This window comes from Octopus bimaculoides, chromosome 8 (genome assembly GCF_046866305.1).
Source record: "Octopus bimaculoides isolate indiv1 chromosome 8, ASM4686630v1, whole genome shotgun sequence".
In the NCBI taxonomy this organism is placed as follows: Eukaryota; Metazoa; Mollusca; class Cephalopoda; order Octopoda; family Octopodidae; genus Octopus; species Octopus bimaculoides.
Window position 1 is genome coordinate 59631782 of NC_142935.1, and position 23270 is coordinate 59655051.

Here is a 23270-nt window from a genome sequence, read left to right on the forward strand (position 1 = left end):
AATTAATATAAACAACAGGTTCCAATGTTTCACCAAACAAGAAAATTAGAATGTCACTAAATGTGATTAGGGTATTAGGAAACACTTACATTGCTTGAAATAAGATCTAAACCGGTCTGATGCTGTAGTTAACGCAAATGAATATAAACACAAGGACTAACAGGGACCATAATCGTCCGAAAAGCACTGATCGAGAATTCTTAATACTAACGCCTCAGTTTCGGAAATTTTCGTTGCCTCATCAATTAAGACAACTCGTCTTCAACTCTTTCGGGACTCGCTTCGCCATTAGTGTTTGTGTTTACGTCATCCAAATACTTGGATGATTTAATGATTCTCTAATGTGTATATATAAAATTAATATAAACAGCAGTTTGCAACGTATATATATATATATATATATATATATATATATATACACACACACACGTGAACGAGGCTAAATATTTCCTGACTTTGTGTAAAAGAAAAATAGAGGATGATTACCTGATTATGATTTGATTCAACATATTCACGAACTTATGCAGCATTCCATCAGTTTTTCTAAGCGCTGTAAAAGAACTCGAAACGTGTGGGTTAAACATAAATTGTTTGTATACATGTATGTTTTCGTGTCTATTTTCGGTTTAAGACAATGCGTAGCTATTTCCTAAGTAGTATACTTATTTTCGATTATTTTCAACAATTTTACTAACAGTCTGCTTTAAGTCGAATGATGAATTAAAGCCTTAAAAAGTAAAACCCACCGATCTATGGAAACGGCAAGGAAAAGTAAACGTTTGAGGTGATATTAAACATACGCCTAATAAAAGCTTGAAATGTTGACGTTCCGGCTTTAATAGTAAAAATGCTTATTCATTTTGCTTGGAAGCTACGTTTTATCGGGTTCCATTTCAGTGCTCTGTATACTAGGCACAAGTCTTTAATAATATCAGAAGGCTTCGTAGTTTCTTGTGAAACAGATCTAAGAAAAGTATGTAAATGCTTACATGCCTTACGTAATTTTTCACGGTTTACTGTAATTAGAATTTGATGAGCTTGGAGTGATTGTAGCAATAACCTCTTTGCTATGAGCAACTAGGTTATATGGCAAGAATCCTAGTTAGATTAACTGCGTTGTTCTTAACCTTAAAATAGCGATACGTTAACTCAAAGACGCATTTTGCCACTATATTCTGCAATAGCCTTTGATGTTGAAAAATTACAAGCCTACAGCCGGGTTACAGCCTTAGTAACCTCCCATCATTGGTGGACGTCTTGAAAATCGCTAACAGCTTTGATGTTTCTTTTGTTAATTAAGCCATCTAAAATGATCTAAAGAAATAATAAACAATGATGAACTTAAATAAAATTAAATGGTTCTCACCGGGCATTGGATCCACATTGTTGCTGTTTGCATACCCCTTTCCTCTCACGTCATATCGACAAATACATGCCATGTATGAAAATGACAGTCTATTTCTGAGACACTCCATTTCTCAGCCTCACGGCTCTCATATTCAGCAGTTGAGCTGATCACCTAGAATAACTACTTTTAGCTCAGCGATGATATGCTTTGTACTGTATATTACATATTATTTTATATAGTGATGAACAATACACGTTTAAAAGTGATGTACAATAGTCTTACGATCAGGTGCGACAATTCCCTACTTCAATTAATTTCACTTTCTGATATTTAGATATATATTACCAAAACATATAGTCCGCAAACTATTTTTTCATTAAAAAAAGAAAAAAAACATGTATTCAGTCCCTTTCATTCCGAACTACATAAAATTTATAACTGTGTTAAATAGTTTAGATGAACAAATAAATTAAACTACAGCGAATTCAATATTACTGTATTCCAACAATTTTTTTCTGTATTAAAGATAAGTGAAATATTTACAACAATGAATACCGACGATAAGTTTTCTTTAAAGCAAATATCTTTTCCCTGTTACATAGTTATCGATTGATAAAGTACCCGAGTTTTACCGATAATGCAGGGATTTCCAACGGCAATTATGTGATAATTGGGTTATTCAATGTTGTAATGAAGTGATAACCGAAGTTATCGGCATTTATAATGTCAGATAGATTCATTTCAGCGATTTTACATTAAAACTAATTTACTTCTTATTTATAGAAGAGTCAGTGAAAAAGTATGATGCAGTAAGTTACATTAGACATAACTAAATATCAAGGAAATTCAAATACCATATAATTATATAAAATTAAGGAATGAATCTTTCGATAATAATTATATGTATCGAGCCATCCTTTGTCTACTAAAGCAAGCTATGTGAGGAAAATCGTCTTTCAGTTGACAGTCTCAAACATTTCCATTTCGCTATTTCCTTATAGTAATTTAAAACTATTCAAATATTAAGATGTATGAATATACATGAATTCAAAGTTAAATTTCTTTAAGAAATGAAGTGGTTATCGCTGTTTTTTTTTTGTTTTTTCTTCACTGTTTACTATTTTCGAAAACTATTGTCAATTGATTATATTCGAACAATATCAACACAAATAACACTTATGGGGTACCAACAAGCTTGAATATATAATGACAAAGTCTGTTTTGACGAGGTTGCAATATAAGAACATAAGAAAATATTGCAGCTGAATATCACATACATTTATATATTAGCCACTAGATTTAAAATAAAATATGTCCAATACAAATCTTGGCAAATACAAATAAGATGGAAAGATCTTCTTCCTATCTTCAAATCAACAAACATCTACATATGTCTCACCAAATTCCTAAGAAATAACAGTCAAATCCACACTGGATTTTACTATGCCATTTAAATATAGCAAAGATTACGTAATATTATGTTACTTATGGCCTACGACTAATAAAATGTGGAAAGAGACTTACGCTATGTAGGTAAATGTATGAATTTGAATAACTTTTGAAATATGATTTACTGAATATGAACGGCAAAATCAAGTCTTGCTTAAATCAAATTCCTCACAAAATTGAAGGTATTGCTCAAACATCAAATGTCAATTTTTCTTGATCAGAATTGACTTAACACGAAACAATAACAACATCAATAATAATAACAACGTACAACATTGGAGATAATAAGGAAACCTATGAACCAATATTACGCAATTCTAAATGCTTTGTAATATCCCACAAAAGGCATCCTAACGTCCTTGTATCAATTAGGGTCAGGTAGGATCAGGCGGAAATGCTCTAAACACATGCCATCTTGAAGTGTCTGATTTCCAAGAACAAAGGCAGCATTCTAACAACACTAGCACACATGTATATTGGGGGTGATGATTGTAGTATTGCCTAATCTGTAATAAGAACTTCTCTGAGAATGAAATTCTCTTAGCTATTTACAATATTTATAAACAGTTGAAATAAAGGGAAACGTGTCTTTCTCAGTAACAAGATGTAAAGTATATATTCCACCGATCTGCTGTCTTGAGAGTAATTGAATGTAGTTGCATTAGATGCACCAACATTTACTAAGCACATCTTCCTTGTTTTTGCAGTTTACTCTTTCCTGTGTTTATTTTGTTTAATAAATATTATATCATGTAGAAATAAAAAAATAAAAAAAGGAGAAGCAGAATTTGTATTTTCAAATATTTTCACAAATAACGCTTTGGCTGACCTGTGAATAGATGAAACATATCTTTGCCCAAGTTACTCAGTGAGCTCAGTGTTCGAACATTAAGCCTCGTAGTAAAAAAGTAGTTGATTTACCTTATGCTTACTACTGCTTCAACCTGAATATCACAGCAAATAATGTTCAAGAAGTAAAATTTCATTTGATTTTAAATCAAATCAAAAAATTCATTTGATTTTAAATCAATATCCTGAGAGATGCCAGCCAATCACGATTAATATAACTGAAGGAACATCTTAAATGTCCAGCTCCATTACAAATCAGATGTTTACCTACTTCATATAGGTTTATTAGTGACCGTAAAAAATGTGATATACTTTAAGTAAACTGCGAATATGATTAAATTGTATTGTATACTTCAGTAAATCGAATTACAGAAGATCTACGCAAAGGTCAACGTTTCTCTTCATCCATCTCTGATGATGCCATGTAAAACATAAACCGTTGTCAGAAATGTCACGCAAACAATAGCGATATATTATAACATCTATACAATAGAATGGAGTAGAAAGGCTTCAATTTTAGAATTCAGCCAAGACAAAATAGAAGGAGACTTTATGAAGTGTATTGAATTTAACAATAGCATATTCATCGTATCTATTCCTCCTTCATTACTCTAGTTTCTGAATGGTTGAATGATATGTCATTCACTTCGAAAGATTTACACCTCCACTGAGATTACATTCATACACACAAATATAGAAATACGCACGCAAAAATGCACGCACGCACGCACACACACACACACATACACACTCGCACACATATACATGTCTCTATGTAGGGTTTGAATGAACAAAAATATAATTTTTTCTTGTAATCACTAACAGGAAATTTAACATAATACACATACAAATTTCCTTTGAAAACGACATCATCATATGCTTAAGAATATTGTCGGTAAAAATGTTAAGTGTCCTATAGACCAGTACGTATTAAATTTCGTTCCAATGAATTAGTTTTGTTTCATCACTTATGATAAAATATATAGTGGGAGCGTATGTGAAGATACATATATACATACGTGTAAATATACAGCTATCTGACTCACTGTTAATGTATTATATATGTATGCATATATGCATGTATGTATGTTATCAATCAGTTTCATTTCTGTATTTCTTGTCCATAGAGAAAGAGCCGGACTCTAACATAGATTCAAGGCTCCTTCATTGGAACTTTTATCAACATCATCTAGGTATTTGTGCATATGTGTGTGTGTGCAGTATTTGGTGTTAGTGTATGCGCAGATTTGTATGTTTGTTTTATGGATGCGTTTTTATGTCTAGATGAATGCATATGTATTTATGTGCTATGTATGTATGTATGTATGTATGTATGTATGAATGAGTGTGTCTGTATGCATGTATGCATGTAAGCATATACGCAGGAATGCATACATGTATGTGTATAGATAGATGGATAGACTTTTTGTATCTGTGTATGTTTGTATGTATGCATATATGTATGTAATTTTTAAAATATATTATTTCTTCTTTGGTTTATATTTAGTTGTCGAAGAAATGGTCACAGTTTAGCGGCTAAGCAATCTCATCTAAGTACAGGTAGAAGTGTCACGAAAGTCTTCTGACTGATTTCCTGTTGCTCTGCATCTTCTGGTCCCGAAAACATGCAATTATCTTTCAGAAATTTCTTGGCATCAGAAAGGCATGTGTCACAGGGCCCAGGTCGACACGAACGAGATGGTGCGCATTCCTTTCATTTGCTAGTGTGTTCCACAGTCACAAGACGTTATATAAATACGACACAACGAATTATACATATATAACATCACGAGCCCTTACGGCTATATACAAACTTTGATAAAGATAGTAATAGTTATGCGTATACCACAAATACAGCAGAAATATCTTTGTAGTTGTCGAATGAACTGAGTGGGGGTTGCACAAAGTGAAAATAGAGTAGAGTAAGTCCTAGAGGACAACGGACGTAACGACACCGCTTTCTCTGGCCATTGGTCGCGTTTTGAAAGAGGAAGTTTTGAGAGAGGGAAAGCGGGGGCGACAGAGAGAGAGAGAGAGAGAGAGAGAGAGAACACAGAGAGAGAGAAACGAAGGAGCTAAAGTAGAAAGAGAGGGGAAATGACAGAGAGAAAGAGGGAGAACGAAGGAGAAGAGTAAGAAAGAGAGGGAAAGACAAAGTCCATGTGAGGCAGTCGTGGGCGGAAAAGGGGCTAAGGATGAAGAAAGAGGGAGTAAGATTAGGGCTGGAAAAAGTTTCAGTAAAAGTGGAGACACACACAGAGACATATATAAATATATGTGTGTGTGTGTGTGTGTGTGTGTATATATGTGTGTGTGTGTGTGTGTGTGTGTGTGTTTATATTTGTGTGTATGTTTGTGTGCGTGTGCTTGTCTCCCCACCATCGCTTGGATACCGATGCGGGTGTGTTTACGTCCCCGTAACTTAGCCTTTCGGCTAAGAGACCGATAGTATAAGTACTAGGCCACAGACAAATGACTGAAACAAATAAAAGAATAAGAGAAATTATGTGTGCGTGTGTATATATATATATATATATATATATATATATCGTCTCGGCTCATCCTACATCGATTCCTCGCGGGTTTGATGCTATACAACCGGTTGTGGTGCATTCCTCCCTACTGTAGTTACGCGTAATGTGATCTTATAATGAATATTACACTCGGTTGTAGCAGAACGTGTTGTTAGTTGCAGTAAGTTTAACCGCCTCGTGTATGCATGGTGAGGGAAAAATCTCGTTGTGGTGTTATATACAATGTAGGCGCAGAAGTGGCTGTGTGGTAAGTAGCTTGCATACCAACCACATGGTTCTGGGTTCATTCCCACTGCGTGAGACTTTGGGCAAGTGTCTTCTACTATAGTCTCAGGCCGACCAAAGCCTTGTGAGTAGATTTGGTAGACGGAAAACTGAAAGAAGCCCGTCGTATATATGTATATACATATGTGTGTGTATATGTTTGTGTGTCTGTGTTTGTTACCCCCCCCCCCCCCTACCTCGCTTGACGACCGATGCTGGCGTGTTTACGACCCCATAAACATAGCGGTTCGGCAAAACAGAATGATAGAATAAGTACTAGGCTTCCAAAGAATAAGCCCTGGGGTCGATTTGTTCGACTAAAGGCGGTGCTCCAGCATGGCCGCAGCCAAATGACTGAAACAAGTAAAAGAGTAAAAGAGTAAAAGAATGTCTACATGTATTTAGTAGTAAATCAAAGAGAAAGAGTAAATAAGAAAAAAACAACATAGGAAGAATTGGACAAATAAATATATCATGAATAAAATGTTATATGCATCAGTACACACAGAGTAACTTCCGGGTGATCCTCACACACTCCCACGTACGCACAGTTAAGTAGGTGTCATTAAACTCCCCGATAAACATCTAGCCATTCTTGTCTCCCGCTGTGCATATTTCCATCACTTTAATTATTTTCTTATGCATGTTAACGGTTCTCACATCACAATGCCTAAATAATAAATGACATGATTTACGCATAAAGAATATGTTTACGATAAAGTTAATATCAAAACATTCTTTATAAAAAAACACACATCTTGTTAAATACAGTTACACAGGTTTTCCTGGTCGAAATGCTCATTTATTTCGCTCTTTATGAACCTGAGAGCAAGACCGTTTATCAGTGAACTTTGGAGCTGATAACTTTTAAACAATAGACGCTAGAAAAAGGACAAGAAGAAAAACACGGAGTAGATTACCAACGTAACAACAATTCAATGTCATGCAAACATAAACAAGATACTAATGGTACGCTATGTGATCTGTGTTATGGGGTTACATTCTGATAAGATGTATTTCTTGAAATGCGGTCATACAGAAAATCTCGTTCCTTGAATTCATGTAATTTTTAGATGTTCTCAAGTGTTTTAAGAGATCTAGGTCTTCAAAAGTACACACAGAACATTTTTTAGACCCGTCAATAAAGAGTCCGTGTTTTCATTCGTTATCGAAGTAGGTATTTTCGGTTTTTAAATGTCCAGATTAGAGTTGAAATTGTCGTTGGATGTCTCTTATCATAGAACCTAAAATTCAAAAGATGGTTGTGACATCTAGATTTAAATTTTTCTTACACAGCTGCGATGTAACATTTGACCTTTGTATGACCACTGTCGTACTTCACTGAAATATGTGCTCCGTAAACATCCGAAGACTCAGCGATGAGTCGCTGCTTGATAACTCATCGCTGTGATCACATTCATGTTCTTAGATTTTAGATGTAATATGCTGGACCTCTTCATACTGTTTTGCTGTAGAATCAAAAAAATAGGCACTGCCTATTAACGATGTACACCATTTGAAATATCTGAGAAGGACGTTATTACCTTTTCATTTGAACTATTTCTATTACGAGAACTTAGAACATATTTCTAACCTCAGTAATACATTTCCCTTGTTCCCACCAGTCTTAGATGCCCTTCAAATGTCTTCCATGCTGTCTTTCTGCTTTTAAAAGTTGTGCCTTTACAATAGATGGAGAACGTAAGAAGTGATACTCATTTTTAGTCGTTCTCCCTGCGATAGAGTTTTTTTTATCCAACTGCAGAGCCTGTTTAAGACATTCAACGAGGTGAAGGAGTAAATGGCTATCTGTTATGATATCATCGTTACTAAGCCAAACAATGTATATTTTATCAATTTGAAAAGAGATGATGATTTTCATCGTTTCTTCTCATATGTTGCACCCGTCTTGTCGGATATTCTTCGCATTGGTCATCTTGGTCTATTAGATCAATATTTCGTCCGCTTGATAGATTAGAATTGCTAGTGGTGGGTCAAATGTAGGAAATGTATTAATCAAAGGTCATATGATGGGGAGGAAATTTCAGTCACTGCAAATTAATGCTGTAGAAGGAAGCTGGTGCTTTTGAGCAACACACACACACATACACACACACACACACACACACACACACACACACACACACACACACACACTCGCGCGCGCGCAGGCACGCACACACACACAAGCAAACACACAGTCTCACATAAATATTTACATGAATAAACTTGTGTGTGTATGCGGGTATATATCGCGATGTTGTTATTTATAAGCTACATAAATTATGTTTCAGAAGCACTGAGCAAAAACAATCCGAAAGATTGACTGATTGATCCAGGGCATATCTTATGTTTAAACTAGTATGAATTCTTTTTGCTTCAGAATAATTATTTCCATTCCCTCCAGAAAATCTTTCCATCACTATTTATATATTCATGAGATGGCAATGCTGAAATACCAACTCTCATTTCGTATTCCCAGAATGAAATAACGCTGTATGTTTGGCAAATGCATTTACATATCATCAATCTAATAGAAATATAATCTATCGGTAATGCAACTAGTAGTGCATATGATATATAAAAAAATATAGATACGATCATCATTATCAAGGGATTTGATGAATAAATTTTAATCATTTTGCTTCCTTCTTGAAACTCCGCGAACTCACGCATATAATTCATTAAAGCATTTCAAGTATTCGAGGTTTCTCGGGCACCCAATTCACAAAGAGATAATGCGATTATATGAAAACACACTCCTACAACAATGGGTTCCCACTAATTAACATTTTCCCTATTTCTTTAGTACACTCGTTAAGTGTACCCCCAATGTTCTGCTAGTACTTATTCTCTCGATCCAGAAGCGATGAAAGACAAATTTGTTCTCGGCAGAATGTTAACTCAGAACGCTAAGATACAAGAAATACCGCTAACCATTTTGTCTGCACGTTAACGGTTCTCACATCTCAATGCCTTAATAATAATAAATGACATGTTTTACGGATAAAGAAAATGTTTACGATAAAGTTAATACGAAAACATACTTTACTTTCTACATAAAAGCTGCATTTATCCGTCTAAAACTGCTCAGTAATACACGTATCGTAGTGCCAATCGCATGTGAATAATTTGGAATATTGTTGGTGTAAACATAAAACAGGTTTCATAAGTTTACATTAGATATCAAAGCCAGCATATACAACATGGTTCATATATCGTAAAAATGAAAATTGAAAAATGCAAATTAATTCAAAATTTTCCGTATTTATCTCATATAAATCTCATTTCTAATTGTGTCTCTGAACTTTATACAAGCAATATATCTACATTATAATAAAACATTCTATCCTAATTCAAACTTCTTAGGAATATAAGCGATAAAAGTGCCCGAATTATTCTTTGTGGATATATTCCACGTCCCTAAAGTAGAATTGATCGCAATTCATCTTTGGCTCAATGAGCTATCAGCAACTGTTTCTATGTAGATTAAAATCAGATTCAAGACAATGGACGAGTTTTGTGTGGTCTCTCAAACGACAAGAAATAACAGGAGCTAAATGCTCCGAGGGACAGTTTTCGTATAGCGTGATGGATTCATAAAATTATTACTTTCGAAGCGTACACCTTATAGGCAGAGCAATGCCTGCCTCCTCGTAACACGATTAAATGATATAAACCATAGTTAAACTATTGAATAAAAAATGACTTTGCTCATGATATCTTGCATTTGAAAGGTGATAATAAAGGAGTGACAAAAATATTTTGGCCATGTAATAAAAAGAACTGCCTAGGAAGAGGGCATCTCTTATCTGTGAAGACAAGAATGGCGATCAGAGGAAGCCAACAGGATTATAATAATAGTAATAATTATTATTATTATTATTTTTTTTATTATTATTATCATTATTATTATTATTATTATTATTATTATTGTTATTATTGTTATTATTATTATTATTATTATTATTATTATTATTATTATTATTATTATTATTATTATTATTATTATTATTATTATTATTTTATGTTTGACTTTTGTTTTGCATTTGTACAAGTTGGATCCAAGTCTCACCCAGAGACCTCAAGAGACAACAAGTTAGAAGTTCATGTAGGTGTTATGCCTAGGGTACCATATATTTGGATTTGTACAGTTTTGTTCAAGTGAATGTTTAAGAAACCATAAGAAAATTATGTTTGCTTTAAAATTTGAGATCACATAGACAGTATTTTACGTAGGATATGGGCAGTTCCCATGAGCACTATCTTTTGGACTTCAGCCATTTTGGGGTTTCCTGGTATCTGAGCTAGGTTATTATTATTATTATTATTATTATTATTATTATTATTATTATTATTATTATTATTATTATTATTATTATTATTATTATTATTATTATTATTCAGTAGTTTTATTATTATTATTATTATTATTATTATTATTATTATTATTATTATTATTATTATTATTATTATTATTATTATTATTATTATTATTATTATTATTATTATTATTATTATTATTAGCATTGGTGTTATTACTCGTTTTGCTTGTTTGTTTACTGTAACTTTTGGAGCGGGTATAGGAAATACAATAACGTTTCCTAAGAAACGCATTCATTGATTTCACTCGCCATGTAGCTAATAGAACGTGTCAGTAATTCCAGTAACAAACTTTTACGACTTAATAAGGATATCAATAAATAATCCATCAAATTTCCAAATAGTTATTTGGATGATTAGCCATATAGTTAAAACGGATTTGACAAGTTTTTAAAAAGATTTCAGCTTCTTTGTGATTCTGAGTACTAGAAATGAAAAGGAATAAATTTGCAAAGTTGTTTAATCCATTACATTTTCTTCATAATAAACTACTTCACCTTTTATTATGCAAATGCATTTCAATGATTAATCGTTCATTCTAATAATAAGCTTTTCAATAATCAATCACGTTTATTTCAAATTGATCGATTGATAATAATTGAAATTTAGTGCTTAAATTTATCTGCGTTCTTATCAAGTTGTTTTCATTGGAATTAAAATATAAGTTTCAGAAAAATAATTTTATCTTAATTTTTTAAAATTCATTCTCGCCTCTTCAAATAATTCTAATGCAGTATCTTCTTAGAGACCAAGGGTGTAACATCAAGTATGTTTACTAGCCATGTCCTTTCAGATGAATATAATTTGGAAACACTAAATCTGCTAATTAATCGCAAACCTTTTACTAAATCCTCACTTAGGCAAATCTCACGGAACTACCTTCTGTAAATGTTTAATTAGCAGCCTTTTTAGCGTTCGATTCCATATACATCCGGACCAATTCTTTCGTAAATGAAAGGTGTAGTGCCTCTATGAAACATTAACTTGATAAAATTTTTTGAAAGAAAATGTCCACACTTTATCAAATTTATAAGATGTCCAAAATTGCAAATGCAATAGCACGTATCTTTGCACATGAAGACAGATATAATATGTTATACAATATTAGCTACACATCTAGTGATAAGCATTATTTAAGAAATATTTGTTTCAAATAGTAAATATATATATATATATATATATATATATATGAGTGTGTGTGTGTGTGTGTGTGTGTGTGTGTGTGTGTGTGTGTGTGTGTGTGTGTGTGTGTGTGTGTGTGTGTGTGTGTGTGTGTGTGTGAAAGTTGGTTAGTTAAAGCACGTGGTTGGATGTATAAAAGATAGTAAGAGTGAAAAAACTACAGAAGGCTTGTGTTACATGGTTAAAGTATATATTTAAATTATGTTAGAAAAATGTTATAAATTTTTTTTTGGTATATAAACATTGTATTTGAAAAGACAACACGAAACCGGTTATTTCTCCACATACAATGTTTATATACCAAAAAAATTTATAACATTTTTCTGACATAATTTAAATATATACTTTAACCATGTAACACAAGCCTTCTGTAGTTTTTTCACTCTTATTATCTTTTATATATATATATATATATATATATATATATATATATATATATATATATATATATATATATATATATATATATATATATATATATATTTATGTGTGTGTATATATATATACATATATACGACGGGCTTCTTTCAGTTTCCGTCTACCAAATCCATTCACAAGGCTTTTGTCGACCCGAGACTATAGTAGAAGACACTTGCCCAAAGTGCCACGCAGTGGGAATGAACCCAGAACCATGTGGTTGATAGGCAAGCTACTTACCACACAGCCACTCCTGCGCCTATATATATGGAATATTTGAATACCAGCGGAGTATAATTTATAAATATGCACTCTGGTTAATATGTATATGTTTTGTGCCGAGGTAACGTTCACCATACGGATAAACATTAATGCTCCTGTGGAATGCATGCTGACATAAGAGAATACTTTAATCATTCAATCAAATTTAATACGGCACATTTTTATCCTCGCTTTCTAAATTACTGAATGAAAGCAGCGTGGAAACTGCGTAACGTAGAACATCGAAAAAGTATTTTTTTAAAGGTTCCTTATGATGTTGGGAACGCTAAAAATTTAAGGAGCAGTTTCACTGTCACATGACCGTAGGTTTGGTGTCTAAATCACGCGGGTTGTTGTCCTTAAACAAACCACATCAATTTACCTTCATCTAATGATTGCAAATTTCAAATTCGCTAAGGCCGTACGAGTTCAGCCCTTGAAAAGTATACATTTGCAGCCCTCACATCCTCAATTTGAGACAGTGACTTCTCATCCACCTACGCCCCATGGAAGAGTATATGTGTGAAGTACTAAGTAATGTCTGAAGCCAAAAGTAGCTGAAAATTTGAATTGTCTCCAGTTATCCATTAATAAGTAACTCATTTTGTTTTCATTGCCGATTATTTCTGAATAAATAAAATTGTTGTATGTAATATAGTTACATAGTCTAAAATAGTTTAATCAGGAATGTAAATTCATTCAGCGTTATATCAAAAATGTCTTGTCAGTTTGCATGGTCCGTTGTTAGAATGTGATATTGGCTTATATCCACTTCTCACTGTTTATGTGTGTGTGTGTGTGTAACGTATATTTTCACGGGACGTATATTTTGTCGAAACAAGAAAGATGCACACGGAAAGCGAACTCGTTAGAATTCAATACATGGAGAAGTACTAAATAACGCCAACATTTGTCTAATGTTCTAAGAATTCTTTTCATAGCAACGGTATTAAAATGAAATGAATATAGTTCATTCATCGTGATAAATGGACATAAAATATATTGAATGTAGCATGAAGAAAGTCCACAAGGAAAATAGTCTCAGAGGTTTTCATTTATTCTACAATTATATCAATGAATAATTTTGAATGATGTATTGAAAATCTATTTCTTTCTTAGATACTCAGATACATCTCCCTATGTTTGTTTTATTTAAATAACCATCTATGATCAATGAAATAATACTAACTACTCAATGAAAACGGCGTTTCTAATAATTTAAAATCTCTTAAGATTTTGACACTAGGTTACAGCATTAATCAATGATATTTAAATTATTAGTTGGCCCTTCAAATGGAAGCAAAGAAACTAATAGTATGAATGCTATAGATTAGACACATTTAAGCCAGTAGGCAGAATGTATTATAATAGAAAAGAATAAGATATGTTAGTATGAAAGGGAAATTAAATATATATATTTTACGTTCCACAACTCAGTTCTTTGTAATACGTTTAATTGTATCTGTACTTCCTCACATATGAAACACTTATGTAAAATGACTATAGTCAAATGCATTCCACCCGTGACCATCCTGTATTCTATCATACGCAGTATATCTCGCAACTATACAACTTAATGTATTAGACAATACGGTGTAATATAAGCGTGATCGGGAAGTTATTTACCATGGGCGAGCAACTGTGGGGACCAATTTCTGGCGATATTTTAAGGCAGTCTCAAATTTAAGCTTGCATATGTGTTTTTATATATACGAGGGACTGCTGAAAAGTTCTTGGCCTTGTGCAAGGTAATTATGATTGTATTCAACATACTACCCTCTCAGGTAAACACACTTACTGAAGTGGCCCTTCCGTTTTTCTAAGCCCTCCGGAGAAATCAGATGTTGGTGCCCCCAACGGTCTTTCACGATACCCTTAAAGTCAGGAACATTTTAGCACTCCCACGCATGTAATAGAGTGCATACACATGCATATATATATATATATATATATATATATATATATATGTATATACATATATGTATGTCCTTTACTCTTTAACTTGTTCCAGTGATTTGACTGTGGCCATGCTGGAGCACCGCCTTTAGTCGAGTAAATCGACCCCAGGACTTATTCTTTGTAAGCTTAGTACTTATTCTATCCATCTGTTATGCCGAACTGGTAAGTTACGGGGACTTAAACCCACCAGCATCGGTTGTCAAGCGATGCTGGGGGGACAAACACAGACACACAAACATACACACAGACACACACACACACACACACACCCATATCTATCTATCTATCCATCTATCTATCTATCTATATATATATATATATATATATATATATATATATATATACAACGACCTTCTTTCAGTTTCCGTTTACCAAATCTACTCACAAGGCTTCAGTCGGCCCGAGGCTATAATAAAAGACACTTACCCCCCAAGGTGCCATGCAGTTGGAATGAACCCGGAACAATGTGGTTCGTAAGCAAGCTACTTACCACACAGCCACTCCTACGCCTATATATATATATATATATATATATATATATATATATATATATATATATATATATATATATATATATATATATATATATATATATATATATATATATATATATATATATATATATATATATATATATATATATATATATATATATATATATATATATATATATATATATATATATACATATATATATATATATATATATATATATATATATATATATAATTATTTAGAGGTTACAATACATGTATTAAAGCGCTAATAATGAGTTTAATGAGAAATTGACATATATATACAAAGTCTTGTTACCCTCCTATCGTATTTAAAAATCTGATATCTAATATTATTAACTGAGTTTCTAACCTCTCTTCTTCCAAAGAAATTTTCGACAAAGGCAACGTAGTAGCAAAGATACTGTTCGTTCTTTAGCGGGCCATCTTAGACCGTTGCTATTCGAATCCAAGCAGTTGTGTGCGAAATTTCTGCTGCAATTTGTTTAATTGTGGACTGGAGACGAGGCAGGGTTTTTATCTCCTACTCTCCTACCTCAACGGCCTGACTCATGTTTCTTCCAAGAATTCGGAGTTCTGCGATGACAGCCCAAAATATAGGTAATGTGTTGCCTACCTTCAGAATGTAGAAATCACTGGATGTTTTGCCGTTCGAGTCTTATCTTCCTATGTCGATAATTTTAGGTAAACGCAGCTAAGTTTCGGCACATGGCGTTTGCCAAGAGGTTGGCGCTTGTTGACAGACTGATCAGTGATGCGCTATACTATAGTAAGCAACCTGATATAGCTGAGACACGGATTAACTTAGATCAAACAAAGTTTTTGATAGGGTCCACCACAAGTACTTGAAGGTACACATTTCGGTGGCCGGTTTCACACGCATTTTGAAGGTCTGGTTCACTGTCATAGTCAAAGTAAATTGTCATCTATCGAAATAGTTTGGCACTGCATGTTCGGTCAGTCAAAAAATTATCAGACTCTCCCCTTTTAACGCGCTCGATCTGGAGCCATTTCCACGGAAGCTGTATTCTTTAGTAGCATCCCAACATTACTATGTCGCAGACGATACGGGGAAGAATCTGCTGAAAATATTACTGTAATTGTGTCGGAAATGTTGCAGATCGACACGTCCGACAATGTGTGCTGTAATTATAATTAAATCAACACAAGAAAAAAGTAGTGTCTGAGAGTCGTGATCATGACGTAGGACGGCGTCTCACTCTTCCATTTCATATTCTGTCATGTTTCTCATAGTTAGAGGGCTCTTTTCCTATCCCTCTACTTCCATATATTTTCTTTACTTTTGAATATGTGAAAATGTCACTCAGGAAAGATTAGTTGCTTAGTTAAAGTACATGAATGAAGCACATGCAAAAAAACTCCCGAGTTTACAGAAGACTTGAATATGAAGTCTGATAAAATGCTTCCAACAGCTGCTATGCAAATAGCCTAAAATTTAGCTGGAATGATTCTTAATGTTTTTCATGTTTAAAGTACGAAGTTACATATGTAAAACGAAGTCATTAGTCAAGCATTACCATTTATATTTTATAGAATTTACAAACATTATAACATTGTTGTAATTAGTCAATAATTAAAGTACGTTAAAATATTGAAGTGGGTTCATATAAGCTGTTATTTTCGTATCTAAACATAAATCGTTTTTGATACGTGGACTGAAATTTATGTTCCATATTACATAAATGCTATTTTTAATGTACACAACATTTGCGCTTCAGCGAAGAAACATCGATCCAATAGCACACCTTTCGAGACCAAAATATATAAGCAAATATTAATGGTTTTGTAAAGCAAAATTTGTTTGAATCTTCAAAATGATTGTCAGTAACTCTTCACTCTTTTAACTAAAACTATTTTATGTTTTGCTGTATATGATATGGTAAATCAAATTAAAAGTGATCTGCGTCACCTTTCAAGATCTATTGGCTGTATTTCAATATCTCCAAACAAACCAGGAAATGTAGCTTTTGTAAAGAGATTTTATATTCTAAAAGTAGAAGAGAAGTCCAAGATAATTCTATTGGTTAAGTGTGAATTAGGAAGGGTCCTACTACCTAGTTCAACAATTGGCAGATAACTACTAACTCAAAGTTTGTTGATATAATTTTTAATGTATTTCAAATTTAGCTGGTCAGTAAATAGATAAAATTAATTGTTTTTCTGTAATGCTTTGTATGGAACAGTGAAACCGATACTATATTGGAACAAAACATTATTTGATATTTCAAGACTTGAGTACATAATGGCCAAATACTGATGGCTTGCTCATTTCTGCGTTCCATTTATATATATATATATATATATATATATATATATATATATATATATATATATATATATATATATATATATATATATATATTCTTCATAGTCTACCCTCATATTCAACGCTAGTATGATTTGTATGCGGTATACGTTAATAAAAGAGCTAAAGGTTTGCTCAAATGTACATATATATATATATATATATATATATATATATATATATATATATAAAATATATAGTTTTAGGGAAAAAAACCAAGTTTCAAGAACTCATCCATGAAAATCCACTATCACATATAGAAAAATTAATAATTAAAAGCACAATAAATGAGTATAATATAAAGTAAAGTAAATATCATAAGATAAATCTAATAATAATATATATATATATATATATATATATATATATATATATATATATATATGATTATAATTGAAAAATTTCCATTCACTTTGGGACAGTCTAATCAGTTCTGTACTTTGACCATATACACACGTGCTGAGGGAGACTATGAAATTCGTGGCAGATGTATTTGCGGCATTTGTGTGTAACCGAAGCTTTACGTTTGTTTTCCTATGGGCATATATAAATATCTCATTTTATTTCCTTAAGTTTGTCTTGCTGATGTGAAAAAGTTATTGGACTATTCCAGAAATTTATCAATTGAACGAGCCCAATCCCTCGATTTCAGAGTTGTGTACTGTAAAAGTGATAATTTTTAAGCGGTTTTCACGATTTAGCGTTTATTTTTCAGCATTGGCTAAGTTGTTTCTATGCCCATAATTACGCGCGCACACACACACACACACATACACATACACACACACACACACACACACACACACACACACACATATATATATATATATATATATATATATATATATATATATAATGCACCTATATACACCCTTATTATATATAGATATATACACACAGGCATACGCGTATAGTTATGTGTGCGTGTACGTGTGTATGTGGGCGTGTGTTTGTATGAGTATTTAAAGATCCAATAAAGGTAGAATGTTCCTTTGCTAATTTTGATATGTATATATATATATATATACATATATATATACGGAAAAATTTGGATAAGTACTGTTTTCACTTTGCTAAAGATTTTCTACTATTTGAAAATAATATGTATTATTGTTTTTATACTATTCAATTGGTTCTTTATAGATTATTTTAATAGATAACTTATTTAACACTAAAATATTTAGAAGTTATAGTTTCATTTCAACATAATATTAGAACTTCGATTGGAATAGTGTTGATATATTTTCGATTATTTTTGATTGATATTATTTGATTAATTATTAATCTTTATAGTTTATAATATCGTTAAAGTTTTTTTAAAATCAAAACTTTGTATATATATATATAAAGTTTAACCTTTTATTCTTAATAATTTTTTCTTTCCTAATTTTTTCATTCATAATTTTTTCCATTCATAATTTTTTCATTCATATTTTTTATTATTACGTTTGTAGAAATAAATAATCTTGTATTTTTCTATTATTCAATTGATCTTTAATTATAATTAAATAAAGGTCTTTAGCTTTAAATAGTATAGCTTTAACTATTACACCGGTTAAATATGTACTAATTTTATCTTCATTATTATTTTAAACTTAAACTTCGTTCAACTTGTATTTAAAACAATGATAATTTAAAACAATGATAATTTATGTAAGATGTTTTTTGTATATAATATACATGTTATTATAATGGATGAAGGGATCATTATTGAATGGTTATTATTTTGATATTATGATATTTTTTAAATAATTTTTCTACCTTTATATAATAAGTATTTCATATTAATTCATTTGGTACTTATTGTTGGTTGAGATATATATCTAATTATTGTTCTACTTACGATCTGACGAGTAGCTATATTTTTGAACAGAACTTATTTTCGATAATTTCAATTGATTTTAATCGATTTAAATTTCTTTTCTATTTGAAAATTGGTTATGAAACACATGTAATCTTTTTATTATATTTATCTTATGATATTTAGTTTACTTTATATTATACTCATTTATTGTGCTTTTAATTATTAATTTTTCTATATGTGATAGTGGATTTTCATCGATGAGTTCTTGAAAATTGGTTATTTTCCCTAAAACTATATATATGTATATATATATATATATATATATATATATATATATATATATATATATATATATATATAGTGTAGTATATTGCCACCTAAGTGTGGCTGACCCCTAGGGGTGGATGTTACTGTTGCTTTTAGCCCCAGGAGGACCCTCCTGGGGCTAAAAGCAACAGTAACATCCACCCCTAGGGGTCAGCCACACTTAGGTGGCAATATACTACACTTTATCGTGCAGTTACTGTTAATACTTCATTTAGAGAATTAACATTGCTATATATATATATATATATATATATATGTGTGTGTGTGTGTGTGTGTGTGTGTGTGTGTGTGTGTGTGTGTGTGTGTGTGTGCATGTATATATATATATATATATATATATATATATATATATATAGAGAGAGAGAGAGAGAGAGAGAGAGAGAGAGAGAGAGATGTGTGTGTATGTGTATGTTTGTGTGTGTGTCCACGAGCAAGTTGACCAACGAAAGAACGGCACGCAACAAATTTATTGGGTGTTACATGTATGAATCAAACCAGTTTGAATCAACTTCGCTGGTACTCGAATTAATGCCCCCTTTCAACTCAGAACTTTCCACCAACGTAACTAGAAGCTTCCTGTCGCTAATTCAGCGAAACTTCCCCAGAAGCCAGAAGCTTTACAAACTCTTCAGCGCCCCATCATTTCATGGTGAACTACTACTGTTGCTTAGATAACATCGCATCTAACATCACACGTATCAACAGACCTAAAAAATACACCCACATCACCCCCAAATCCAACCTGCATCTGCCGAAACTCCACCACGTACCCTCTAGAAGGATATTGTCTCTGATGGGCTGCAGTATTCAGAACCACTCTTACACCATCTCGTGGAATAACTAGGCACTATACAGGTATGACAGGTAATTATTTCAAGGACAGATATTCCCAGTATATGCACCCGTTATGTGTGCGTGTTTGTGTGTGTATGTACATATACGTACACATATACATACATATATATTCATAAACACACACGCAAACACACACCCACACGCACATACACACACATTCACAGAATGATCTCCTAAACGATTCAACTCAGTAATTGACATAACCCCATTTGTCCAAAATATTAAATATATATATATAAAGTGGTGCAAAATTAAGTATATTGTTATGAGAGAAAACACGTGGAATACTCATTTATTTTTATGAACATATGAAAAGATACGATAAAAGTATTATAATAGCTATGATAAATGTATTATTATGATTAATGATACTGAAAACATCTAAAGTGAGACTATGTAATGTAATGTTTTAATGAATCGAGTATTATAACATTCATGTGATACTTATTGTATACCTAATTTTGCACCCTCTCTCTCTCTCTCTCTCTCTCTCTCTCTCTATATATATATATATATATATATATATATATATATATATATATATATATATATATATATATATATATATATATATATATATATATAACATATATATATATATATATATATATATATATACTTACATACAAACACGTACATCTACATATATATGCTTATATATTCACCACATATACACATACACATACACACACACATATACCCATGTTTGTATGTATATGTATAATGGTATTCGGACACCTACCCACATGGACAATTTTCAAAGTGTTTTACTTGTGTACAGTTATACTTTCTCTCCTGATACTAATAGCAGAAAATAAATAAGACTTGTTCATATCCCAGCGTCTTCACTGCCTTATTCGTTTAGAAATGTTGTCCGTAGTAAATCATAAACATAAAATAAATATTTATACAAAGACGTGATACGCACAGTTTGCATCCTAACTTTCTAACAGTAGATTGTTCAATAGAAACTAATGAATTTATCTTAGATGTATTTATATTTTATTTGATGCTGTTATATTTATATATTTCATATAAACGTTCTAGTACAATTTCGACAAGCACTTTTTAGTACTCTTGCAGTCATAATAGAGTTTAATTGAACAAATATATAGATACATTATTCAAAATAGCGAGCGTTCCAAACGATAAAGGAAAAAGTATTGCGATCGATATGACAAATGCTTTCATACAATTTCAACATAAACTCATCGAATAGTTTCAAATGTCCATGTGGACGTCGGGAAACAGTTCGAAACGTGGAAAAAAGTTAACGAAAAAAGACTGCGTGAAATATATTCTATTTTCTATACCATTTTCAGGTACATGCCCACAATGTCTAATCCGGCTTCAAAGTATTTGTGTATAGGTGCTCAGAACCCAAAAGAAGACAAAAGTACAAGCATGTGTAGATAAAAACCGAAGTGTACACCGCTACAAATACATTACAGGCACGCGCATGTGTATATGGTTATGTACATACAAGCATAGGAACATACTCACACACACAAACAGGCATTTACATATACACACATATACATATATATAAATATATATATATATATATATATATATATATATATATATATATATATATATATATATATATATATATATATATATATTACATATATACATTTATATATATATTTACATATTGGTATATATATATATATATATATATATATATATATATATATATATATATATATATATATATATATATCCCCTTCTTCCTAGCTCTCCTGTCTAACTACCTTTGTCCAGCCAGTCGCCATGATTGACCGCTAACACCAAAAGTTTATTTTAATTCTCTGTGTTTATTTCTCGTGTACCTTTCTGCTGAAGGGCCTAGGCTTGAAACATAAAAGACTTTCTCACCTTCCCGAGCATCAAGCTAATACACCCGCTTGTTGTTTATACATCTTTAGATTTTCTGTAAATTTCAACTATATATATATATAAGCCAAAAATTAATTCAATCCTCAACAATCTAGAATGCAAAAATCTATTGTACTACATAAGGGCAACGAACTGACAATTAAAGAAGCAAACAATGGAAGTGCTGTAGTCCTGATGGACACAGAATATTATCAAAGCTACTAGAATATGATACCTCCTCCGAAAAAGTTGTAAACAATAAACAACAAAGAAACAATGAAAAATCTTGCGTTCTTAATACTTCTAAATGGAAAAGAACCGACAGGAAAAACAAAAAGATTATATCACGAAATTTAAATGTAAACCTAGTTTATTTTACGGCCTACCTAACATACACAAGTGTAAGAGAGATAATGAAGCAAACAATCACCAGGCAAATACGTGAATATCCAAATGCCTGAGACTTACATTTAAGGCACATTTTATCTGGTCCGGTCTGTGAAACCCACTGCCTAAGCAATTTTCTTGACATCTTCACTCGGATTAGTGGAATATTTATCTTAAAACTTTCAATATGAATATGAATCTCCGAGACTGAGCAATTTGTAAAAAAAAAAAAAATAAACAAAATTATATTCGACGTACATCACTGTGTATACTCTATTTATATGAATATGATATGGTTAAAATATATGTACAATAAAGCCACTGCATGTATTGGTAACTTGTATACAAATTACTACTCCAGATGCACGCTCTTAACTGGAAGCGAATTCATATATGCGTACACACACGCGCACATTATTCTTTATACTATTAATATATGTGTGTTCTTATCTGTCTGTTAATGTGTTTTTGGTGCCTCTGTTTGTAAGTTCTTATACATGTAATTTAAGAATGTTTCAGTGTGCGTGCG

General features: G+C 31.9%; 1 protein-coding gene across 1 annotated transcript in view; it reads left to right on the plus strand.

Moving 5' to 3' along the window:
- LOC106870912 (orexin receptor type 2) overlaps nt 1-23270 on the plus strand; it is a 355965-nt gene that overhangs the window by 213517 nt on the left and 119178 nt on the right. The gene's annotated exons all lie outside the window — the stretch shown is intronic.